This window comes from Adiantum capillus-veneris, chromosome 23, assembly GCF_014529385.1.
Source record: "Adiantum capillus-veneris isolate H3 chromosome 23, ASM1452938v2, whole genome shotgun sequence".
NCBI classification, from domain to species: domain Eukaryota; kingdom Viridiplantae; phylum Streptophyta; class Polypodiopsida; order Polypodiales; family Pteridaceae; genus Adiantum; species Adiantum capillus-veneris.
This window is the reverse complement of record NC_140953.1, coordinates 57,169,397-57,197,040: the sequence shown is the minus strand read 5'-3', so window position 1 is coordinate 57,197,040 and position 27,644 is coordinate 57,169,397. Positions and strand designations below refer to the sequence as shown.

The following is a 27,644-nucleotide window of genomic DNA, read 5'->3' as shown; positions in this document are numbered from 1 at the left end:
GATAAAGAGCAAGCCCAAATCTGCACAGATATCAAACACTAAGGAGTAATGTAGTGGGTCTCTATTGTTGAACCTTCAACTTCTATCCAAGGGGTCCATCTTAGCACTAGGTTGGTAATGGGATAATTATAGGTCCTCGGACACTTTTATGTCATGCTAAGAGAACATTTCCCTTGAGTTATTTAAGTTTAAGAATGAAACTTTTAGTGTTATATAAATCCATAAAGTTGGCTTATGAGCTGAAAAAAGCTTGATTTTTTAACCTTATTCTTGCAAAGCATTTATCAATCAAAGCTTTATAAGAAACATGTGATTTCTTTGGCCTTTTTCCAAAGAATTGTACCTACAACACATGAAAACTCATCTTTTTGAGATATACACTGCTAGAGAATTAGTCTTAGTAGTTCTCAAGGTAGTTCTCAACATGTTTTCATGCTTCTAGGGTGAATCAAATGGTTATTGTGAATGTTGACCTAAATACAAGAATTTTTTACTCTAGATTTCTTGCCAAATTTTACACTTTTTTGATTTTTTAGGAAACTTTAATAAAATCCAAAGAAAATTTTGATTATGCATGTGGGTTTCATAAGATGAAACTTTTCATGCTTGAGTTTTGGGACACCACCCAATACCCCATATAGTGAACGATACAAGCATGGTAGAGTTTTTTGATTCAACAAGAATTAGAGTCGTTCTACATTAAAACCTTTAATCTTCATACTTTTCTAATCTCAACGGGCCAAATTTGGAGATTTTTTCAAAACCCTAAAAGGACACTTTTATGTCCTCTTGGGTTATCCAAGTTTGTGAGTTTTAACTTCTTCTTTATAATGTCCATTCACAATGTGAAGCAATGGGAGCTAAATAAAATTTCCTCTGAGTTTGTGAGAATTTTAAATCCGTCTTTGGCTTAAAACATGTAGGTAAAGAGATATTCTTTTAATAAAAAATTGGGAAATTCCCTATTTTTAATAAGTCTCAGTTTCAAAATATTTTGTCAAAAGATCATGTGTGGGTATGTGCTCCCATTTTTAAAGTCCAAAACTAAATGTAACAGTAGGAGCTATTACAATGTGTGTGTGTGTGTGTGTGTTCCCGCCCAAACCCAGGCACACTCACTCTATGAGGCAGTAGACCCATAGAGTGGGGCCTACTACCTCATCAGATTGATGATAGTATTTATATTGGCCTTAGTCCAAGACATTCATTTTTATTGAGAGATTGAATAATGGTATTCAATATTTTATGCTTTAGAAACCCATTGTACATAAATATGTTTGCTAGTTTAGAGATTTCTTTTAACGCAATGAAGGAATCACTATAAGAGTACATAATAAGGTATAGAATTCCAAAGCAAGTATTAATTGCATTTTTATATGAGCGATTACTTTTCTCTTTCATAAATTCAATAGTAGTAAACTGAAATTTATATTTTCTCCAACTATATCTTGTTGTAAAGTCACTTGTAAATGGTTCTAGTAACGTGATTTTTATTTGTAAGGTAAGTTGTACTCGTTGTAAAAAGGGTTCTCCCTCTAATAATATAATGGTATCACAAGTATCTTCTATTTTAACCACATCTAAGGGGTAGATGTTAATAAGCTGCTCTTTAAAAAATTTATTGTTGAAATTGAGAATATCGTCCATATATCTTGCAGTATGTATAAATTGTGTGAGTTTTCTCTGTGTCTCAGAGTTATGTAATTGTTTGATATACCATTTGTATTCAAAATAAGCTAAGTAAAGATTACATAGCATTGGTGAACAAGAGAATCCCATAAGAATCCCTTTTTTAATTAAAAAATAGTTTGTTCCAAGTTGGATAAAACAGTTGTTGAGTAGCCAATGAAGGTGAACTATCAAACTAATTTGATTAAAATGAAGAGGGGTAGTGTGCATACATTTTTAAACCCATGTTGGTTCTTTGATGAGGGAGATAAAAAAATAATGGTTTTTTGCTCTATTTCTAAAAGCAAGATCAATCTGCTCTTCTAATACCAAGAACAAACCGTAAGGTCCAAAAATGGGAACGTTTTCGTAGCATTGTGTAATGTCTGTCGTATAGACATGTGTAATATGTTCTGAGAGGTTTAGAAATAGTTTGGTACTATTCTTAATAATCCAGAATGAATTGTATTTGATCCCCAAAAACTCGTGAGTGGTTTTTTGTTTAGTTGCACAGTGGAGTTCTAGTTCAAATAGGATCAAATTAAGACATTTGGTCAAGAAGTCCATAATTTCAGTATAGATTCCATTGGAGGCATCTGAGACGCATCTAAAAGTTTATGTGCTTTGTAAGTGAAAAAAATTACAGGTAGTTTTTTGTTATCCGTATTGTAACCAATTTCTTGAAGTTGAGATATTGTAGATTTCTAGTATCAACTGGATTTAAGGGAAGAAATATAGAATTCATCACCATTCAATCTTTCAAGTTCAGCTGAACACACCAGTTGTTTACAAATAATTGATGCTATGTTACTATGTTACTAGCCTTGTCTAGTCTCACAATAAAGAATTTAGATGCTAGATCTTTGATTTTTGTGATTATATCAAGAGTAAACTAAGTAGTGTCCGTACTAAGACACTGTGGTTTCAGGTTACCAACTTTGTTTGAAAAGTTATGAGAAAGTAGTTGAGAAAGGGTGTGGATCACCTCTGACTCCAATTGGAGTTTATTAACCAAGTCGGTTAAGCAGTTAAGAAGTACAAAAAAAGTTAAGTGAGGGTTGAGTAGTGGTAGGGGGAAATGATTCAATCCTTTGTTCAGTAGTGTGCAAATCTCATGATCCTCGCAAATGTCTAAGTTTGAAGTACAAATGTGTGAGCCAAAGTTGTCAAATTGTGATATAAACTCTATATAATCAACAAAATTATAGGTAGGAGTGCTGTGTAATCTTAAAAAGTCAGTATTGTAAAAACTATTTTTAAGTGGATATATGTATTTCCATCCAAACAAAACTGAATTAAGTAAAGAAGTATTACCAAATGTTGATGAAATGTTTCCATAAAAATGGACTTAGGTGTGTATAGTTCTAGAATTTTGTTAACAAAAAGACAATGCACAAAAATCTGGTTTTGAGCGTCCTTCTTTTTTTCATTCAAGATCTTCTTGCCCGTCATATTGGTAATAACCCAAAAATATTACAATCACATGTCAAGAAGATGTTTTACATGGAGATTTTTGGCTCTACCTCTACTAGTAGAGCTTTTAGGTTTACAATTGAGTGAAGTTAATTTGAGCTAAAACCAAGTTACGAGCTTGTCTAGCTAGCCATGAACCTATTAATGATAAGTGAAATTCTGCAGCTTTGTCTGGGAATAATAATTCCAGGTGATTAAGACTGTACCAGATTGCATGATCAAACCAAATGATGCTTGATGCACATGATGCTTTGTTTTTGTCAAGGAACTTGGAGGCACATTTGATACAGGGCATGTAAATGTTTCAAATAGAAACAAATAGTAGTTTGCATTTGGCTTGGAGAAAGACGTAATACCCTTTGTGCGCCCATAAATCCCAGTATTAGTAGATAATTTTGTAGGGTCCAAAAAGTTCATGGTAAAGGGAGCATTGATTAACTCTCCTTTATCTAGGAATTGGGTACCTTTAAGAATATAAACCCTACATTCATCCATGCAGGTAGCAGGAAAATTGGCTAAGAATATCCATGATTCAAGTGAGATATGCGCTAGAAATCCTTTGTTAGGAAGGGTCCAAAGTTGATTGTCCACACTTGCACCTTCAACCTCTACTTGTTTTGAAGGAAGAAATGGGAAGCATTTTGACACTTTAGGAACCATTTCTAGAAGAGTGGACTCACTAAGCGAGCATAAGTCATGCTGAAAATTATTAACGACTTTCAGTATCACTGGATTGCGACTAAAGATACTGCTTGTCACATTGACAGTAGGAGCAGCTGGTGTAGTAATGAAGGTCGGTTTGAGTCCGCATTACTTTTTAAGAAAATTGGTTAACTTTGCACTAGAGGAGGAAAATGTAGCAAGTGACAGTGTATGAATTTTCTGAAGTAGAGGAAGTTGTTTTAATTCCTTCTCTAAGAGTGTAAGTCCTTCCTTCTTGTTTTTAACCAGAGCTACTACGTCGAGTTTGATCCAATCATTAAATGAAAGAAGTTGCAATAAAGAACCATGAGGATAATTCTCTAAATTTGTTGATCCAACAATAAATATAGATGCAGTTGCATCATCGATGCAACATAGAACGTAGATGCTTACTTTAGAAGAAGCAATCTCAACAAGAAATTCCAACCCAAGGGAAAAGGATTCAGTCTAAAAAATAGATAAATCATCATAAATTAGAGAAAAAGAGCCAAAAAAAGAAATACAACCCGATTTTATTTTATTTTTTGCAGTTCTAGCAAGGAAAGGTGTGTATCTATTTGCAGGGTACATCAAAGGATGCTAGTGCGCCCAAGCCGTGTCGACTCGAGAAAGTGTCAACAACAGCTGCATGGCAATAGACAGATTGATGATAGCGTACTTGGATAGGTATTAGATGCAGTTTTAAGCAAGCACCACAGTGGTATGCATGTCAAATACGGCCCTTTACAGGTCAAAGCGTGGTTTTTGGAGCTCTCCTAGCCGGGAAACTTGACCGCATGTACGCCAAATCGAACATCAAGGTCAGCGGAGTCAAAATCTTTGTGTATTTGAGTGCGGCTGCATGATCATTTACTATTTGGGCATCATTTCAAGCTCGAAACGATGGTCGACCACGACAATCACTATTCAGGGGAATCTTTTTGGTGGTCGGGTTGGAATCTGGACCATTAGCACAATGAAATTCGGATCAAGGCATGCGGAGGTCGCAACAGTCGTGCTGAGCATTCTCTCGTGGGAAGGTGGTGTTGGGTTAAAGGCCCGTGTGCCCGGCTACCCGTTGTTCAGCCACCCATGTACAACCATTCATTTACTCATTCATAATAACTATACTCACAACTACACATTGTAGTGTGAGTACCGCCCCGCCACACACTGCGTCTATCTCCTTCTTCGTGCTAGCTCTCTGTGTGTGTGCTCTCCGATCCCAACAAGTGGTATCAGAGCTTGGTAGTGAGAGCATTGAGAGCTTCATCATCATTGTTGAGTGTGTTGAAACTTGCTGCTGTTTCATTGCCGTTTTTCGGTTTCGCGCACGCGCGCATTTTCAAAGAGCAGAAGGTTTTTCTGAGCTTGGCATTGGAAGGTTCAGCACTCTGCGAGTATTTTCAGTAGGCGTCGTGGGGTTTAACCCCCCTTTTGGAGCCATTCGTGCCATTAGAAATCCCATCCGAGCTACAGACTAGGAGCTACGTTTTTCATCTCTCTTTGGTAGTTTTCTGCTGCCAGAGCTTCCATAGCCATTACAGGTGCCATTGTTGTAGTGTCTTCCACTTACGTGAGCCCACAGCTCATTTGAGAGTGTGTAGCCTCTTCTTGGAGTGGCCTCATACACACAGATAGAGTGGGAGTTTGGCGACATTGTCTTCTTCGACTACAGGTACAGGTACAGGTGCAGGTACAGGTACAGGTACGAGTACAGGTTATAGGTTACAGGGAGCTTTGGATACAGGTTTCTTCTGTGGTTACAAAACATGTATTTTGACTGTGGGACAGCCATGCATATGGTTGTGGTTTGAGTGGGAGCTTCTACTCTTCTGGGCAGTCTGTTTATGCGTGTTCTTGAGCTACAGGTTGACATCATCTATGTATGTTGATGGATGTGGATATGGCAGTTTGACAGACACTCTTTATGCATGATATTGTGGAGATTTGGTTCACTTATACATAGAGAGGGTTTGCTCTTGCTTGCAGTGTTGCGGTTTGAGTACGGACAGGTACTTGGTTGACAGTAGAGATTGGACTTCGTTGAGATTGTGCATTGGTTATATGCTCACTTGGATCCATTTATGCTCACGGATTTGTGTAAGCTTGGTCAGCTTATGTCTCTATTGTGGTTATTCAGACATGGAGTATGTTTATGCCTCTATGACAGCTCATTGTTGATGCATTTTGTGGCACGGTTTGCCTAGGCTGGTTGAGTTACAGCTGTCACGGGTTTATGCATTTGTTTGTGGATTTCTACGTACGTTTTTTGACCATATTATGGGCTGATTTATACTCTATGCGTTTGCTCTTTGATTGAGCAGCAGGTGTTGTCAGATTTGCAACACTACTTTGTTGTGGCAGTTTGTTGGTTGGTTACAAGTTTCTCATTGTTGCATTCTTGTTGTAATGGGCACTAAAGAGGACACAGTTTTCAATATTGAGAAGTTGGATGGTGCTAACTTCTCATATTGGAAAGATCAGATTTGGGATGTCTTGGTGCAGAAGAAACAGATTCGACCTCTAAAGTTGCAGGGAGTTAAGCCAGAGAACATGGAGAGGGATGATTGGGAGGAGTTGGATGAGATGTGCAGGTCTACCATTAGGCTTTCCCTTTCAAAGTCTGTTTATTACAATGTGAAAGATGCACAGGGTGGAGCTTATGAGCTATGGCAGCGGATTTGCGATATGTATGATAAGCATTCGGCTGCTTCTATGGTGTATTGGCTTAAAAAGCTTATTGATTTGCGAATGGAGGAAGGTGCTTCCATGAATGCGCATTTGAATGAGTTCAATACAATTTTCAGCCAACTTGCTACGCAGGAAATTACGTTTGAGGACAATGTAAAAGCTATGTTTTTACTTGTCACGTTGCCTGAGTCATGGGACACATTTAGGACAGCCATAAGTAACTCGGTTCCTGCGGATGAATTGACAAGTACTAATGTGGAGTCTAGTCTTCTCACGGAAGAGATTAATCGAAAGAATAATGCAGGTAGTAAGTCTTCTAGTGCAATGGTTGTCAGAGGCAGGACTATGGACAAGTATAAGTCCAACAGGGGTAAATCTAGAAGCAAGTCCCGTGCAGGCACAAGTAAAAAGGATGTGGAATGTTTTCATTGTGGTAAAAAAGGCCATTTCAAAAAGGATTGCTACAAGTGGAAAAGGGAAAATGGAAATGGTAAGAAGAAAGACTATGATGCTAAGGACAAGCCTAAGTCCAATGTCAAGATTGAGGAGTTAAATGCAACACAGGGAGAGTGTAGCTCTCAAGATAACCATGTATGTGCTCCGACTAGTGCTACTAGTGAAGAGCTTGGAGATGTGTTGCTTGCATCCTATTTTGATGACGCTTTTCTTCTCACTCATGAGCGTAGTATGCCTATGGATTGGGTCATTGACAGTGGTGCTTCTTTTCACGTTACGCCTCATAGGTCGTGGTTTCATGACTATGATGCTTCGAGCACAGGTACTGTCAGGATTGCCGATGGGCATTCTATGCAGATTCATGGCATTGGGGATATTCATTTGGCTATGCCAAACTCTACTACGTTTGTCTTGCAGTGTGTGCGTCATGTGCCGGCTCTTGCAAAAAGCTTGATTAGTGTGGGTCAGTTGGATTCACTTGGTTTCAATGTATCTTTTGGTGATGGAGGTTGGAAGCTCACTAAGGGCAGCCTTGTTTTGGTTAAAGGTGCTAAGAGGAATACGTTGTATTCCCTTTGTGTAGCTAGTGTGGCTGATCACATTGTGGGGATCACTGAGCAACCTCCTGCTTCTTTATGGCATCAGCGTTTGGGGCATATGTCACTAAAAGGTTTGAAGTTGTTGGCACGTGCAGATTACATTCCCGTTTCAGATTTTGGTGGTTTTGAGTTTTGTAAGTATTGCCTTTATGGTCGACATGCTCGGTCTTCTCATAAGAAAAGTGTTCCACACAGATCTTTTGAAAAGCTAGCTTTGGTGCATAGTGATGTATGTGGGCCGATGCCCAATGCTTCTCTTGGAGGTGCTATGTACTTTGTTACGTTCATTGATGATGCTAGCAGGAAGGTATGGGCATACCCCATTCGTAAGAAGGATATGGTGTTTGATATATTTAAGCAATGGTTGGCTCTTGTTGAGAACCAATCAGGTTGTAAGTTGAAGTGCTTACGTACGGACAATGGGGGTGAATTTATGTCTCATGCTTTTACAACATTATGTGTTGAGAAGGGTATACGGCGCGAGCTTAGTGCTCCCTATACACCTCCTCAAAATGGTGTGGCAGAGCGCATGAACAAGACTATACAGGAAAAAGTCCGTAGTATGCTTTCTATGGCTGGTTTGTCAAATGGATTTTGGGCTGAAGCTGTTGCCACTTCTATGCATTTGATAAATCGTTCACCTAGTGTTCCTTTGGGCTTCAAAGTGCCTGAAGAGGTATGGACAGGTTTGCCACCTTCGTATGGTCACCTTCGTGTTTTTGGCTGTGAAGCTTATGTACATGTACCTAAGGCAAAACGCAGCAAATTGGATCCAAAGAGCAAGAGATGTATCTTCTTGGGTTATGGTAGCTCTGGTGAGATGGGTTATCGATTGTGGGATCCTATTGACAGGAAGATTGTGTGCAGCCATGATGTTGTTTTTCATGAGGACTCTATGTATAGAGCATCACCGCGAACGGTTGAGGTTCGGCGTGTGATATTTGAGGAGGATGGTCATCGGTATGATGGTCCCATGGCTGCTCGTGGGCAGCCCATTGACCCTCAAGTGGGAGATCAGCCCTTGTTGGGAGATCATGTAGATGTGGGACAGCCACATCAGCCCTTGTTGGGAGATCATGTAGATGTGGGATAGCCAGATGCACCTCCTGCACAGTCTTTGAGGCGTTCAGAGCGGCGTGCAAGACAGCCTCAGCGTTTTGTGCCTTCTATGGATTATGTATTGTTGACTGATTGTGGGGAGCCATCATGTTATGATGAGGCCATGTCTAGTGTTGACAAGCTCAAGTGGGAGCAGGCTATGCAGTCAGAGATGGATTCGTTGATCCAAAATAAAACGTGGGAGCTTACTCCTTTGCCAAAGGGTAAGAAGGCACTACCATGCAAGTGGGTTTACAAGATAAAATTGTGTTCAATGGATGCAAAGCCTAGGTACAAAGCAAGGCTAGTGGCTAAAGGATTCAAGCAATAGAAGGGCATTGATTTTGACGAGATCTTCTCCCCAGTGGTGAAGATGTCTACTTTGTGTATGTTGTTTGCCTTGGTAGCTACAGAAGACATGGAGTTGAAGCAAATGGATGTAAAGACAGCTTTCTTACATCCGGACTTGCACGAGGATTTGTACATGCAGCAACCAAGTGGGTTTGTTATTCATGGTTCAAAGAAGATGGTATGCCGGCTTCTTAAGACCTTGTATGGGCTGAAGCAATCATTTCGTGAATGGTATCGTAAGTTTGATGCATTCATGAGTTCATTGGGCTATGTACGCAGTTATGAGGACCCATGCCTCTATACTCGCAAGGCTGCAGATGGTAGTCTTATTGTTTTGGTTTTGTATGTGGATGACATGCTGATCGCAGGGAAGTGTATTTCTGATGTGGATGCCTTGAAACATAGGCTACATGAGACCTTTTCCATGAAGGATCTTGGGGATGCCAGTCATATTTTGGGTATGCGGATCACTCGTGATCGTTCTCGCAAGATGCTCTTTCTTAGTCAGAAAGAGTACATTGACAGGGTGCTTGAGCGTTTTCATATGGAAGGGGGGAAGGCCATTAGTACCCCGTTGCCTCCATATGTAAAACTCAACCATGATGACTGCCCTCAGACATATTTGGAGACTACAGAGATGTCTCATATTCCCTATGCGTCAGCTGTTGGTTCCTTGATGTATGCCATGGTGGCTACGCGTCCAGATCTTGCTCATGCAGTTGGTGTGGTTAGCAGGTACATGTCTAACCCGGGCAAGCGTCATTGGGATGCAGTGAGAGGTATTCTCAGATACTTGAGAGGGACTTCAGAGTTGTCCCTATGTTATGGTGAGAAGGATATGTCTGTTTGCGGATATACAGATTCAGACTATGCAGGGTTAGTGGACTCGAGGAAGTCTACTAGCGGCTATGTGTTCACAGTTGCAGGTGGACCGGTTTCGTGGGTATCACGTTTATAGCCATGCGTTGCTTTGAGCACTACAGAGGCTGAATATATGGCTACCACTGAGGCTGCCAAGGAGGCCGTATGGCTCTCACGACTAGTGGGAGATCTTGGTATGGCTGGTGATGCTCCGATTCTACATTGTGATAGCCAGAGTGCCATAGCGTTGGCACGGAATCCTGTCTTCCATGCGAAGACAAAGCACATTGAGGTGAGGTATCACTTCATACGAGAGGTGCTAGAGGACAAGCGCATAGAGCTTGTCAAGGTACACACTGACGATAACCCTGCTGATCTACTCACGAAGTCGTTATCCTCACAGCGGTTTGCACACTGCAGATCGCTGATGGGTATGGCTTGACTTCTTTTGCTGTACTTTGGCCACTTTAAAGGCACACTGCCTTTAAGTGGGAGATTGTTGGGTTAAAGGCCCGTGTGCCCGGCTGCCCGTTGTTCAGCAGCCCATGTACAGCCATTCATTTACTCATTCATAATAACTATACTCACAACTACACATTGTAGTGTGAGTACCGCCCCACCACACACTGCGTCTATCTCCTTCTTCGTGCTGGCTCTCTGTGTGTGTGCTCTCCGATCCCAACAGGTGGCCCAACTTGAGAGGAACTATTAAAAAAGAAAAAACTTTTGTGGTAATATGGTCGCCATCTGCAAAAAATGAGCAGACCTGTAGGAAGATGGCGCCATTTGGATGATGAGGGGGCGTTTCTGTATGAGAAGCAGCCAGTGGAGAAGGGCCAGTGAGGGGAAGGTTAGAAGAACCACTTGGTGGCCATGCAAGGGAAAAAAACGGGAGCCACAAGCCAGAAGCAGAGGAGGAGGACTGAGTGCTGCATGAGGGTTGGAGGTAGCCAATGGCTCAGACCGGCAGGTGTGTGTTTACTAGGGGATAGGGGTGCTGTGAAATTGGGCTATAGAGAGGCATTCACTGAGTGTGCTGGTGGTTTTCGCGTTTCCCCCTTTCCATCTTTTGGTGCCCCCACTGAGGACCCACTGATTGCTTCCTAACAAGGTGTTCGTGAGTCAAGATGAAGCAGGAATTTGGTCCGGTGTTCAAAGGAAATGAAGATGCCGATGATTGGATTGCAGATTTTGAGTTATTCATGCTGACAGTACTATGGATGCGAGGTGATGAAGCAAAGCTCCAAACTCTACCTTTGGTGCTGCGAGGTAAAGCAAAATCTTGGTTCGATGGCTTGGAAGATGCATACAAGCAGAATTGGATCGGATTTCGAGAGCACTTTCTACAAAGGTATCGAAAGGTGGTGTCAGCTTCAGAAGCAGATCAAAGGTTTGAAGCAGGACATAATTGAAAATTTTGATGCTTTTGTTGATAAATTTGAAGCTTATTGGGGGGATTTTGCGGCTGCTACCCAAGCAACCCATGTAGGATACTTTAAGCTGGAAAGGTTTCTATCTTGCTTGCATCCCTATGTTCGTGAAAGAGTGGACTATGAAGATCCAAGGACCTTTGATGAAGCCGTTAGAGTCGCCAGAGCAAAGAGTCAAAAGATGAAGAAGAAGATGGAGGCAGGATTGCTACAGTCTACCATCATGGCAGCCAGTGGACCTAGGCCCAAATAGATTGATGAGCATCAAGAGGTAAAAGCCATGTCTTTTATTGATATGAATGTGATCAAAGTACGTGAAGCTGATGCCAGGCTAGAAGAGGTAGAACAAGTACCAGTAAGGGCTCAAAAGGTGTAGAGAGGAATATTCAGGGTTCCACCCAGCTTGCTTGCTCAAGAGGACAAGGTGATAAAAGACTTCAAAGGAGAAGTGTTGGTTCCAGAACCAGCAACGAGGAAGGTAGCAGTGGTCCAAGAATTGGCAAGTTCAAAACAAGAGTCCGACAGCTCTCATAGCTCCAACAACAATTTGGATACAGATGCTACATGGGAGACAGAATCCCGGTCTTTTAGGTATGAGACTTATGATGTTTTTCATGTGGATGAAGTGATGAATGATGTATACGAGTTGCCTATCAGCCAGCTGAATATCTTGAAGAAGAATAGTGCAAGTGCGGAGATGCTTTGTGTGAACCACTCAGTCGAGCAGCCTTCTCTTGTGTCTTGTGATGGTGAGTCCCTATTGGAGGAAGAGGTATGGTTTGATTGTGCATCAGACCTAGTTGAAGAGCACGTTTTTGAGGATGACTTGCAGGAGCTAGGAACAGAAGCTGTGGTAGGTCAAGTTGATTTGTCTATGCAAGGGGTGGGGCAACCTTGCCTTGATAAGCATGTAGAGGTGCACAATGTAGTTCTAGAGTCTGTGTGTAGCCGTGGAGAGTTAGCTCCCGCAGATGACTCTATGGAAACTGATAGAGGTGCAGTCTATAAGAGTGAGGCTCCATGCAAAGCGGAAGGTGCCACCAAGCTTGCAGGCAATGAGGTATTTGAACAGGTTGAAGCTCTAGCAGGTCATACTCTTGAGTATGAAAAGTTGGCCTTGGAGCCATTTACAGAGAGTTTGGATACAGGTTTGCAAGGAAAACATGTTTGCTTGGCTATGCAGCAAGTGGAGGCCAATGGCAGGGTCTTGCTATTTTATGTGATGCTATGGATACATGTGTTATTGGAGGTTGCTTTACACGTATCTTTGTATCAGTTTGCGAGGTTTTTTTGAAGTGGACTCTACTATTGAGGGTTCTATAGCAGATGACATGATAGCGGCTTATGGTACCAATGTTTCAAGTGTTCAAAAGTATGCTTATGGTTGGCAAGAAGGATTATGGATGCAGGGTGACAAAGTGCCATGCTATAAAGAGCTGGAAGGATGGTTGAGCATGAATGCTCGACAAGGGGGTGGGCAATGATGGTGCGCCCAAGCCGTGTCGACCCGAGAAAGTGTCAGTTAAATTATTCTATGGTTGAGCATGAATGCTCGACAAGGTTTACCTAAATAATTCTATGGTTGAGCATGAATGCTCGACAAGGGGGTGGGCAATGATGGTGCGCCCAAGCCGTGTCGACCCGAGAAAGTGTCAGCAGTAGGTGCATGGAAACAAACAGATTGATGATAACATATGCAGTTTTAAGCAAGCACCACAGTGGTATGCATGTCAAATACGGCCCTTTATAGGTCAAAGCGTGGTTTTTGGAGCTCTGAAAGCCGGGAAACTTGACCGCATCTATGCCAAATTGAACATCAAGGTCAGCGGAGTCAAAATCTTTGTGTATTCGAGTGCGGCTACATGATCGTTTACTATTCGGGCATCATTTCAAGCTTGAAACGATGGTCGACCGCGGCAATCACTATTCAGGGGAATCTTTTTGGTGGTTGGGTTGGAATCAAGACCATTAGCACAGTGAAATTTGGATATCAAGGTATGCGGAGGTCGCGACAGTCGTGCCGAGCATTCTCTCATGGGAAGGTGGCCCAACTTGAGAGGAACTAAAAAAAAAAAAAAACTTTTTTGGTAATCTGGTCGCCATCTGTAGAAAATGAGCAGACTTGTAGGAAGGCGGCGCCATTTGGATGATGAGGGGGCGTTTTTGTATGAGAAGCAGCCAGTGGAGAAGGGCCAGTGGGGGGAAGGTTAGAAGTGCCACCTAGTGGCCATGCAAGGGAAAAAAATGGGAGCCACGAGCCAGAAGCAAAGGAGGAGGACCGAGTGGTGCATGAGGGTTGGAGGCAGCCAATGGCTCAGACCGGCGGGTGTGTGTTTACTAGGGGATAGGGGTGCTGTGAAATCACTCGGCTATAGAGAGGCATTCACCGAGTGTGCTGGTGGTTTTTCTCATTTCCCTCTTTCCAACGCCTAAGGGTATGTTTGTACAAATTGGCACGGGCCATTCTCAATTTCTTATTAACAGCTATTATGTTTTTTGGAGAATTAAGGATTTGCACTTGAGCAATGTATTTGTAGAGTTGAGATACCTGACAAACAGTGAACGAAGAAGTTAAAGAGGTAATAAAAACTACATTTAAACCAATCAATCCAAAGAAATAATGACTGTGTGTTTGTATCCCAATTAGATAATTAGGTCAAAACCTAATAATCTAATTTTTATGTATCTTTGCCATTGTGCCTATGTGTGTGTGTGTTGCAGTATTAATCCATATACTTTATTCACAATTTGAGCAGTATATTCAAAAAGAGACATGACAAAGATAAATAAAAGTGTTTACATACATATTTTTTTAATAAAAAAATATGTATATTTGAAATGAATTTTGATGTTTTATTACATCTAAGAAATAAAAAAGGAGTAGCGGCAGTGGAAGAAGTATCCCTGCCAGAAATTATTTGAACAACACTTGAGTTCAAAGATAAAAGAAGCTAGAATCCTTACCTGCAACCATCATGAAAACAAAAACATCATTAGCATTTTTGTTTAATCATGGAATGCAGGTATAGGATGGACCCAATAGTTGTTATCCATGTCCCTCTTATCCATGCATTCAAAAACAGTTTGAAGATGACAAATAGTTTTTTTTGTAAGATAACTTATAAGCACATGGGTGGCTAGAGTTGATACTCTAATGATGTGTAAGAAAGCCAATGTTTATGGACTACTTCAAGTCCCATTAAGGGTAAGAATAAACTCTATCAATTATAGCTAGTGAAGGAGCCCATAATGTCATAGTGTGAGGCATCATGTTTAGTAAATTGAAATCTATTAGTCTTTGTGATTAAAGTAAAAAACTAATATCCAATGTGACCAAGAGTGTTGTAAGAACTACAAAAAAAGAGTTAATGCTTTTTTTCCTTGAAAATAATATTTCTATAAGCATTAATTCTAATTCTTTAATCAAAGCTTTTTAAAGCTATCTTGATTGGCTTATTAAAATCCAAAAAATTGTTATAATTACAATAGTCCACAATCTATTTAAAGTTGACTTCAATCATTATTTTTAAGTAAAAGCTACACTTCTAAATTGCAAGTGTAAAAATTACTTGCAAAAAAATATAAAAAAAGCTAAATTTATGCATGTTAGAGATAATACAGAGTGAAGACAATCGTTTTTTAAGTAAAAAAAGGTATAAATAACAACCAAAAATAATGTGAAAAAGGATAAGACATGTGTTTCCTAAGAAAGAAATAGATTATGTAAACCTTCCACCTAAGAGGAGGATGCACTTATAATTTCATTCGCGGTTTGTTTGCTCGGCATGAGTATAGTTGTACTGCAATTCTTGTAGATGATCGACACTGAGAACTTGTGTTCTTACAAAAGAGTTTTGTTTTGTTATGTTTCGGCTTTCAAGATTGTTGTAGTCTAATTGAGGTAGTTTGAACTAGTGCTATCAAATGGAGAGATAAGAACTTTTGAACTTGAACGCAAATAGGTGTATGGAAAGTTGGATACTAAATGAGCATATTGAGCCAAGGGTAATTGAATGTAGCATGCTGCCAAAACGAGCTAAACAGGGGAGGACTCAATAACTAAAGCAAGTAATCAGTGCAAAGGATGCTCAGAATTCGTAGGAATTGCAAGCAACGAGGGGGGAGTTTGATTGTTTGAGTGAGTGTGTGCAAGAATTAGACACGCAAGGCGTGCCTAAATAGTCAAAGAATATGCAGATGTGTAGAGAGAGAGAGAGAGAGAGAGAGAGAGAGAGAGAGAGAGAGAGAGAGAGAGAGAGAGAGAGAGAGAGAGAGAGAGAGAGAGAGAGAGAGAGAGAGAGAGAGAGAGAGAGAGAGAGAGAGAAACATAGAGAGAAAAATAATGAGCTCATGTGTGAGCTTCAAGCAATAAAATATTATGTGTATTGGCATGTATGCAATTTCCAAAGTCCGTTGCATTCCGGTGTCTCAGCTTTCATCAGAGCGTATTAGCAGTAGAGCATATGTGTGTGCGTGTGTGTGTTTGAAGTTCAATTCCCATCATTTAGAATAATATAGTGAGAGACTTAAATATAGTTTGCAAAACCATATTGTGTAAAGAACAAAACAAAGAAGAATTTCTTGATATATAAAATTCATTACAAGATACTTTGATACATGACAAAGTAGGAGCTTTAGCCGAAACTCCTATCAGATGAGTGCAGGGATCTTTACCTCTGCCAACCAACCACAAGTACAATTAATTAGAACTAATTTATACAAAATGGGTGACATGTATCCAAGCCATCCCCATTGCTTGTTATTGCTGTCCCATCCTAGACCCCAACCATACTCGTAAATATATATATTGTGTTTTCTTTAGCTCACCTATGTAGGTAGAGTTTTACGGTCTTTGAAAATTTTTATGGATTTACATGGTTTGGAGATAGTGTCCCTAATTGCTATTGGCTTGGTTTTCCTTTGCCTACTATGTGTACCCATGAGCTTGTCCCAAATTTGTTGTAGCTTAAATATGTCCCGAGTGATGCTCCTCCTAGCCGTCTGCTTGTAGCCCTGTTTGTGAATAATAGTTACACACATATGGTTACTATTCTTATGTACTAGACCTAACTGTTGCCCCAAATACATGTGTATGAATCCCTCAATTGTTACATTCTATGGTACATATAGTTATTTTTTACCTTGCAAACCCATTTTATAAGTGTCTTTAATTTGTAAAAATTTTGGTAGCATTTTGTTTGTAATATCACTCTTTTTAAAAAAAAAACGGCTATAAACATTGACTTGTGCCCTCATAGGAGGCTGTCGTACCAAATGTTTCATATCTTTACCCATACTTATACCACCTAGCAAACCTAGAGGAGATTTCTTTGAATTCAAATACTTACAAAGGAAAACTTATAACTTAACAACTTTTTTTTAGTACATGAAAACAAAAGGAAACGTATTTGTAAGTAGAGCTTTACGTACCACATTACCTGGTTACTGTTTGTCGTCGCCATCTGTGTTATTTCTCTTGTATATGCTTATTATCCAAGGTACTACACACTGTCACTGCTACACCCTTCAATAATACATTTTTTTGCTGGGTATTAGCTTTATGATGCTGCTTATTACTACATTATATCATGCATGTTTTACTTTTAATGCTATACTACTCGTATACTTGTATATTTACTGTTGTATATGCATATGTGAAACATTTCATGTTTGTTGGTTGTATATGTGCTTGTGTACATGCCTATGTGTGTGGAATCCAAAAAATAAAATGTTTTTTTCAATCTTGCATGTGTATGTGTGTTTATGACTATGAACAAAGTTTTTTTTCATCTTCTTTCCGCTGTGACATTGCCACACCTGTGTTATACGTGTGATCGTGGCTATTAACATATCATTTTTAACCTCTTATGTGTGCGTACATGTGTCTAGAGCCACCTTCTTGTGTACCCCTAACCGTGTGTGTGGTTCAAAGAGATACAACCACCAATCATCATGTGAGTTATAAAAATGGAGATCAAGTAAAGTTATTGTGTGTGTAACTAGGCATAAAGACGCTCCATGTGCTTCAATCATTGTGTGGGTGGTTACTGATAAAAGACATCAATTATTTACCATCTGTGTTATGTTGTATTCTGCTTGTTTTGTATGTACTCGGAGGTTCTCTGTGATGCCTTTGTAGTCTTGATTGGTGTATTCACCGGTTGCAAATTGTTGGGGTCAGCGGAATGTTGCGCAACAAGAGCAATAGATCTCCTTGGGATCATGCACCCGGTTCAAGGCTTACTCGTATGATAAGCGAGCAAAAAAACTTTTTGTGCATTAATGATACGCAGTTGCAGCTTGTGTGCTACTAATTTGCATGCATTAAGAATAATTAATTGTAGCTGTGTGTAGTGTATTGCCTAATAGAGAGTGTGTGTTTTCTTCTCAGCAACCCACGTAGTGCATATTACTTGCGCTAGCAGATACCAATATAGAGCATGTGTGAGCAAGGTGAGCGCAAGAGAGCGCAAGGTGATCGCCAGGTTGGAGGTGAGTGCCAGGTGAGCGCAAGAGAGCCTGCGTGTTTTACTGCAGCATATGGTATGCTAATACATAATACGCACGCGTGTTTCACAGAGCTTAGGTAATGGCGTTGCTTTCAGGCTTATGAGCACCACGTTTTTATAGAAGGTATTGCATGCGGTGCATTAACTGAGCATGTGCACCTATTAGTGAGAAGGTATAGCCATCCACCGGATGCTGCTAAAAGTATCCTCTTAGCCTTGTAGAATTATCTCCTTCCACTTACTTATGAAAAAGAAAATATTATCCTTAGCATATGGTCCAATGGGCCATTCGTATGGTACAAAACCTTAATACTATATGCAATTACAATCACAGTACTCCACTATAGTTCATGCGTCTTCTCAAGGCTCATATAATCTTGAATCTTGGGCTAGTGTGTTTAAGAAAACTTAGTTAATACAATTCTCGTTTATCATTTTAAAAAAACCTGTAGACTGTGAATTAACTCAGCACATGCAAGTATTTCACTTGGGCCAGTGTATCCACCTTGAGTGTTGCTAAACAATACCTTGCTATTTTAGGATTTCCACAAATGATGATAATGGGGATTTGTTTATTTCAGGGTTTCTACATTTGTTTGGTGACTTCCAGTAAAAAAATAAAAAAACGTTCCATCTCGGAAATGTTTACAAAAGGAGCCGTTCGACTTGTTTCTTTTTAACACTAGAATGGTAACCTAACATGACATAAAAGTGTCCTTTCAGGGTTTTGGGAAAAAATTCCAAAACCATAGTAGATCCACTCATTTTGAAAACTCCTTTCATGAGCTTATAGTTCAATAACTACTACATATGGAAACAATGAGAAACTTGTAATTTTTCTCATCCCTTGGTCACTACAAGCCTCCAAAGTTGATGGACCAATGCATTTTGCCCAAAACAACAATTTCTTACGGTTGATTGCATATAAATAAGAGTGGAGATTTTTGTAGGACATGAGATAAAATGCCCCGTTAACTTCAATGGGTTGGTGACCAAAACATATGGTTGCTTTTACCTCACTAATTTTTTTTTGGGCAAAAAAAAAGGTACAAAAAAGTTGCATTTTTTCCATTCTGCGGACCTATCATCAAAGTTTCTATAGTCACGCTCAATACAGATACTATATACATGTTTTCTTAGTTCCCTTTGGGCCTCTAGAACCAAAAGGAGCCATGGAGCATGTCAAAAGGATAATGGATCTCTTACAATTGGAACCTTGGGGGCAATGATAAAGTGCTAAATACCCTAAACATGAAAAAACTGGGTTTAGCATTATGACCTCTAGAAACTCATAGAAACTACTCAATATCTAGCCAAGTTTGTAGTCTATGATTAGATATGGTTACTACCTACAAAATACACACAATTGGCCTAAGAAACTAGCAATATTGAGAAAGTTATACTTGCTACTCTAAAATGTATCGTATTCTTCAACAATCAATAAACTCAACCATCATCATAGACTATGCTATATAGCATATTAGGTCCCCCAAAACTCAAGGAAGATTATCTTTATGTTATACATTACACTTACACAATCAAAATTGAATTTGGATATCAAGAAAGCCACCAAAAAAATCATAAAAGTGCTAATTTTGGCCAAAAAAACAGGATTATGCAATTCTTGTAAATTGGTCATAAATTTTAATTTTAACACTTAGCTCTCCCTACAAGCATCAAAACATGTTGAGAAATATGAATTTCTAACCACTAGCCATCTAAACCTCACAAACATGAAGTTTAGAGTGGTATAGTTGCCAAAAATTGAAAAAAAGCCAAAAACAGGACCCGTTTTTTAAGCAATTTAGGTTCAAAAATGTTGTGCAAGAGTAAGGTTAATGGTGAGATCGATACTAAAAAAAAAATGCTAAGTTTTTTTGCAACTCATAAGGCAACTTTGTGGATATATAGCACCTAGAAATTCATTTTCATACTCTTCAAATAATTTAAGCAAAATGGTCACTTAACAGGACACAAAAGTGTCCAAGGACATAAAAGTGTCCTATTACCATTCTAGTGTTAAAAACCTTCAATTGTGTCTTGCTTGGAGCCATGCTCTGTGTCAAGTCCCATCCATCACTCTTTTGCTAATGAAGTAGTTGCATGTGCCATGTTAAAGGATAAGTAGATTTGTGGTGGCTTGTCATCAATATTTGTGTCCTTTTTCGTTATTCTTTATGAAAAACAAATGGTGCTATATTTTGTGCGTATGTGTGTGTACGCGTGTGTGTTCGTGGTATCACGGGGTGTTATCTATATGTGGCATATGTCCAATATACTCTGTGTGTGTGTGTGTGTGTGCGCACTCGCGCACGCGCATGTGCGCATGTGTGCTTGCGCAAGGAGGGGACACATATAATAATCAAATCTTGTAAATGCCATTTTTAGCAAGCGTATATTGCAGACATGCCATATCTTTAGTGTAGGATACAAAAAAACCATAATAATCCACTATCGTTACAAAAGTGGATGAAAATTCATGGTGAAAGAGTAAGAATTTAGTGAAAAAAAATTCCATTAAAAATTGAGGTAAAGAAGGCACAACCCTACCCGAATTTTCTACCAAAAATGGTGTAGCTGAGAAAAAAAGAAGAATATGACTGTGTGTGTGTGTATGTGTATGTGTGTATGGCAAAGTTTTAAATGTGGATAAGTGTGCGTGTTATTTAAGAATGATTATCTAACAATAGTTTGATTTCACAAACTATTGAACCACACGATGGGACTATAAACCAGACAAACTCTATATAATATCCAAGAACTATGTCTACATTACATAAGAAGTAGTCTTTAAAATTGAGAGAGATAAGACTACAATTGACATATAGACTAGACATTGACATATACAATGTTATTTGTTGAAATTATCAAAGAAGCATATACAAGGGCTATCAATCAGTTATACAAATAAGTAGACAATGGGTGATCATCTGTTATTGTTGCAGTTGTCGTTGTAATCCCAAGGAGGAAACCCCTTACCTGCGACGACCATCCAAAAAAATCAAGTCCATCAGTACTTGACATTAATTTGGAAGACAGGTGTCAACGACTCCCTACCCTTGTTATTGGTGTCAAGAATTAAAACAAAAACAAACAACATAGCATAGATCAAGTATTATGTTTCAAGATTGAGTCATTTATTTGCATCTTTTAATTCCAAAAAAAATTGAGCAACATCTCCTTTGTAATTAGGACCTACTTTCAAAAGTCTATTCCAATGCCATCTCATTCACCACTACGCAAGGAGGCAAACACATGCATGTTTTCTATTGTGCCAGTGATTCACCGATGTGTGTATGTGATTTAGAAGATACGCTCAAAATATCCTAACCGCAAAATTGCGGTGTTCACTATCTATGAACAAAAAGATCCCAAATGGTGGTATGATACCAACACCCTTTGACCTATGGTATTGGCTGGTTCACAAGCTCGCAGTAGCTGAGCGACATAGATAAACAATTTGCAAAATGTCAATCCTCATTAGACTAGTACGACAAACTGTTAAGTATGAAATTTGCTTTAACAAAACTAATTAAGCATATTCAAGAATGTGAACTTCTATGTCAAAGAAAAATATGAGTATTCACAACTTATGAACTAGTCAAATTTTACCTTTAATCCTTTAATTATTTTTAACAGACAAAGAAAGGTAGCAGCATGAAGTATCACTCCAGTTTCTAGTATTAAAGATCTAAAAAAAGTGAAAATTTGTGCAACATCTCCTTTGTACAGCGGATAACTTTTCAAAATTCCAGTCAAAGCCATCTCTAATGGGACCCTCACATGAGGTTTAAGGCTCTAGCAATCATTTGAAAGTAAAAAACTTTGCTTACAATTTCCATGTATCCATTACCTCTATGTAAATATCAAAGTTTATTATGTTTCTATTTTTTGTCATCGTCATACGTCAGAAGTGCATCGGCCAGCTTTTAGTATTTTAGTTTTTTTTGTTTATCTAAAATACAATAGATCTAATCTATCGAAGAAATTAGATTTAAAAAGGCATGTGATATACTGCTTATCAGATGCAAACAAGACAAACATGTTTCATGTGTTTAATCAATTGCCTCAACACTTCTCATTACATTTGAGCTATGTGTACTACTCACAACCAAAGCCTATAATATCTTCATATGTAGTCATGTCCAAAAAAAGTCATTAGGAAACCGATTTAAGTTGAGGAGTGCATTTGAACCATGAAAGCAAGAATTTCTATACTGAGTAGGTGGAGATGCACCTGCGTGTATTTATCTCCATCTCACATATTGAATAAGTGTCGGTAGCTAGAAATATCCGTCATTCAAGATTTGAAGCCTATTCTGTTTGAATCTATGAGTGATGACATGTGTGCTTATCCAGATCGCTCATCCAATGTGCTAGCTTCAAGTGTTGTAGATCTTCGAGGGTAGGGTAGGAGAGAGAGGATTACTGTATCACAAATATTATGCCTAAATCTATTAGGGGGAAGTTGAAGTTCAGTAATGGGAGTATCTATGCACTAGGTAGAGAAATTCATGGGAGTATGTCCATCATCATAGATTCCAATAGGTTGTGTGTGTGTGTGTGGAAGGTTTGAAAGGGGACGTTCTCACTGCTTGTTATTGTTGTCACATCCCAGACCCCAACCATACTCCTATACATAGATGATGTTTTCTTTAGCTTGTCTATGTAAGTAGGGTCTATTATGGTCCTTCAAATTTTTTATGGGTTTACATGGTTTGGAAATATGGTCCCTAATTGCTATTGGCTTGGTTTTTATTTTTCTACTATGTGCTGTCATAAGCTTGTCCTGAATCTCATGTAGCTTAATTACGTCTTGAGTGATGCTCATCCTAGCTGTCTACCTGTAATCCTGTTGATCAACAATAATTTGATATGGTGTTAATATCTTTATATACTATTCTTAATTGTATGTTTATTTCACTATATCTGTATGAATCCTTCATTTGTTACCTTCTATAATATACACACTGACTTTTTGCTATCAAAGTTTACTATTATCTCTATTGCATTCTTAATTTGTGAAAAATTTAGGTAGCATTTTTTTGGTAATATCACACTTTTTTCAAAAAAACTAGTAAACCTTGACTTTTTTCCTCATAGGAGGTTGTCAGAATTTTAATGCTTCATGACTCGAACCATATTGATAATTATGCTACCTACTTACAAAATGCTCCAAATAAAGTACATACTTTGACTTACTTCTTTGTTTAAACTTATGAACACAAGGCAAGGTACATTTACTTTAACTAAAGCTCTTGTATATACTTTGACTTACTTCTTTGTTTAAACTTATGAACACAAGGCAAGGTACATTTACTTTAACTAAAGCTCTTGTATCGCAATACGTGGTTGTTATTTTCCATCTTCATATATCTTGTACTCATGTATTTGTCCAAGTTGCTTCAACTGCTACACCCTTCAATATTTACTTTAATGTTTCATCACTCGCATGATTTTGTGCATACTCGAGTCATTCCATGTGTACTTAGTGTATTTTTTGTATGTATATATTTATACCTGCTTATGAAAAAAAGCTTTTTATATAGCCATGCCAATATATCATGCGTTTATATGACTATGAAGCGGAAGGAAAATGCTTTTCTTTTATGAAAGCAGAAGAAAAGAATTTTTTTTTTCCAAATTGCGATAGCACCATGCCCGTGCTATATGTGAGATGATAGCTAGTGTCCCAGTTTTTTCTTCTTTGTGTGTGTAAATATACCTGAAGACACTCTTTCGTGTGCTTTTGCCTGTATGTGGTGTTTTGAGTCAAGGTGTTATCTATATGCTATGAGAACTTGTTGTGTGTGAGTAACCATAAAAAGCACTTATGCTCATAATTGATTGTATACACCTTGCAAAAAACAAATCAAAGAAACCTCTTTACCTTCAGTTATGCGAAGACTTGCAGTCTGTTTTTTGCTTTGTCAAGCTGGGAGTTGTGCTGTTAGGTGCATATTGAGGAAGCCTTGTGGGTATGCATTATTTGCAGCTTGTGGCATAGCAAATTCTTATGGCTATTGCATGAGGAGTGCTCTTGCGCTACTGTGTAGTACTTGTGCTCCTCTCTTGTGCTCTTGTGCTACTCTGTGTGTGTGTCAGGATGGGAGTTGTGCCTCTCGCTGTGTGCTTTAGAGAATTGTGCCTCTCGGTGTGTGCGCTATAGAGAATTCTCTCATCTTGGCATTTTTTTACACCTTGTGCATGCTTTTCTATAGCAATGGTGCACCGAATGGTGCCATAACTGTGACACATTGTCGCTTTTTTGTTTGCATTGGCAAGTTGCACCAAATTTACTTCAAGTGGTTGCTTGACCTTGCGAGATACTCAGCCTTTAAAAGGCTACACTATTTTTGAAATTTTTTTTGGAAAGCATTAGGTATTAGATCTTATGAGTAACCATAACACATGGTACTTTGTTTTACTTAGATTTTTATTACCAGACCATTTTAATAAATACAAAATGTCGTTTATTTTTTCTAAAAAAACCCATTGTGCAATAGTTTAAAATGTCCACTTTTTTTCGGGGCGAGTATGCCCACAGATATATCCGCCTCTTTATAACCTTTACAAATACAGTTCTTTGACTACTCTGTGATGGCTTGGCAAATTGTAGCGTTTTATTGGGTAAACTTTAAACATATGTCATAACCAGATCATTTAGAAAAACCTCAATTGATATATATAAAGAAAAGGGGGGTTTGTTTTAATTCCACTTCTTACCTAAGGCAAGCTGTCCTTTTTTAGATTTTTATAGTAGGTTTTTTGCTTCCCAAAAACCCGGTCTTGCACCTTAAGTTGGAATTTCCATTTTTTTATTAAAAGAGTAACATGTTACTTTAAAAGGTCACTGCAAATGGAGATATTTTATTTACTTGAAAAATAAGTACATCATCTGCTACCTTCAATGGAAGCTTATGAAATACCAAAAAATGGTTCAATGCTAAAAAACCGGCATGTTTACAAATACTTGCTAATTGCTTGGCCCCATATTTTGTCTTTGTTGTGGTCCATCAATCCCCTGCTAATGACGTAGTTGCCTGCATTTTATTCACAAAATTAGTACATTTTTGCTTCTACGTGACCAATATCTGTGTAAAAAACTTCTATATTTTGTGTTTGCATGTGTGTGTGTGTGTGTGTGTGTGTGTGTGTGTGTGTGGTAATATGGGTGTATTTGATTGTCAACAGATTGTATGTGTGTGTGTGTGCATGTGTGCGTGTGTGTATGAGAGAGAGAGAGAGAGAGAGAGAGAGAGAGAGAGAGGGGGGGGGGGGGGGGGAGGAGGGATAGAGGGAGTGTTAGAAAAAAACCGAGATCCGATGTATTTTCACTAACTAAAATTGTAAAATCCTAGTTGGGTTTTGAGCTTGCCTTTAAGAAAGCCAAGAAATTTACACAAGTTTTAGTGTTATTATCGGAAAAAAAAACCTAAAATCAAAAGAATTCCAAGTTTACCCTTATTTCCACTGGTTCGACAGAATCTATTTTTCTAGTCGTGGAGGGAGAGAGAGGGAGATGATCTTCTTTAAACATTTTTAATGCCTCACATCAGCACGAACATAGAGACACCTTTTTAAAAACACTAAAATGAAAAAAAAATCATATCGCATCTAATCACATGGTGATAAAAAGACTAAAGTGCAAAAAAAAGGTTATATTACATTTAATGTGCTAGTGAAACTTTTGAAAGTGAGAGATTTGCACATTTTCTCGACCACTCCTCTATGGCCTTCTTAGGTCAAAAACACAAATGCACCAATGTGAAGTAGACCACCTCTTTATATGGACACAAAATGTCTTTTGACTTTCTACCTTGGGGTTCTTTTCATTTCCTAAACTCACACTTCACTTATGCACTTAAAGATGTTTTGAAAGGTTTTTTAATTTTCCTAGATTGGGGAGACCTAATTACTCATTGAAGGAATTTTTTAAAGTACATGCAATAGCTTCTATTGAGTATTGATAGTCATTAAAAGAAATCATGATAATTTTAAAAGTTTTTCAATTATCCTTTGCCATGTGGAACATAATCTATTTTTAGTTTATGAAGGTAAATCTTCATAAGAAGATTACTTAATTGATTGACAATGTCAAAAATTTGCTACTTAAAATGAAAAATATATAAACTAGTTATTTATTATACTTTTGGTCCTTTATAGAAAGTGTACAAGTCACATTAATTATTATAATTTATTTTGGATCAAAAGGAGCCTTACACTTCTTACTTGGTATACTTTTAGTCAATAAATGTAAGGATCTACAAGTCAGCACTTCTTGACGTCTCTGTTAATTTTACTTAGTACACGCTGTAAAGAACCAAAAGTGCATCAAATAAATCTTAGACATTTTGATCTTAAACCAACCATTTGATAATTTATAATATTCCTTAGTGCTTACCATGATTACCTATAATAACCTAAAGTAATTACTTAATACACTTAAAATGAAGATTATCATGATGTAGGGTTTACTTAAAGAGGATACAACCATAATAAATCGCCTATGACTTCTAAATCTTGCATGCACCTCTCATACGTTGTGAAAATTTTTGTGGTAAAGCTCTATTGCTCAACCAGCAACAATATAATCAATAGAATACAAAACATTAGATTACAATTAAATCTAATGGTCTTGAACCACGTGCCTTGATTTTAAAGAAAATAGACTTTTTGACCAACGATGCTAGATCTTATTCTTCTTGTTCATTATTACATCACCTTGCAATTGCGAACCTAAGTTATATATCTGTGGAAAAACCTAAAAAAGGAAACATTAAAGAAAAGTTATTCACATACGGTCCAATAGGTCTATACGCATGTATTGGACTTTAAGACTTGCCAACTAAATCCTCGACATCTTTGGGGATCGATCCTTTGACTATGAATTTTAATACAAGATACACAAGTTTTTTTTGTTTTTTCAAGGTACAATTTTGACAGCTAACCATCCATGCTACAAGGCAATGGACACCTGCATACCTAAGCTTGTAGGGTAAAACTGTGTGTGTGCATGTGCGCGCATGCATCAATAGTCCATTTCTTTGTTATTTTACAATAACTGTCTCCATCTTTACTCTCTCTCAACCTCTCCTTAGACTTGGTTCAAGTCCAGTCTTTTCTCTCACATGTAGGAGAGAAGAATGGTTCCATCTTGACACCATTTTCCCACAAGTGGAGAAGAAGCTTCTAAAACCTCATTTCCCTATAAAAAGAGTCTTCTTGCACTTGAGCGCATGTTAAGAGCTTTCAAGCTTGGAAATCCTCTCCCACCATTCTCTCCCCTTTGCTCTCTCCATTGGTGAGTATCATGCTACATTTGGCCACCGTCCCTACCCACTCTCTCTCTTTTGCTAAGCATGCCTTGGTCTCAAGGATACTCAAATGTTCTTTCTCGAGCCCTCTACTTAAATAACTCTCATCCTTAAACCCTCATTACATTATAACTAGCCTACTCAAGTTAGGGTTCTCTATGTAATCCCTTATTCTCGTTATAATGCCTTTATAGTCCTTATTTTCCTTGCAATCAATGGTGGCATAATTCCTCAATGAGATCTGCAACACCATGGATACCCTCTCTAGAGTTCTCTCCGACATCAAATTCTCTTTGCATTAGTCCTCCATTTGATAAATGTTTTCATCTCCCTTGCTCATTAACTAGATGGCTATGCCTAGCCTCGGAGCTAGGGTTTTCTGTGTGTAGTCTATCCTCTTCATCTCCTTCATGCACTCCTGCTTCCCAAACTTCAAACGATGACATCAACCCTCACATCATCTCTTCCCTTCATGCTAGAGGCTCATGAAGGTCAGTGGTTTGGAAG

At 38.5% G+C, this 27,644-nt stretch overlaps 1 pseudogene; it reads left to right on the top strand.

Moving 5' to 3' along the window:
• Positions 1–11,492: 11,492 nt before the first annotated feature.
• Positions 11,493–27,644, top strand: part of LOC147427824 (uncharacterized) — a 29,817-nt pseudogene continuing 13,665 nt past the window's right edge.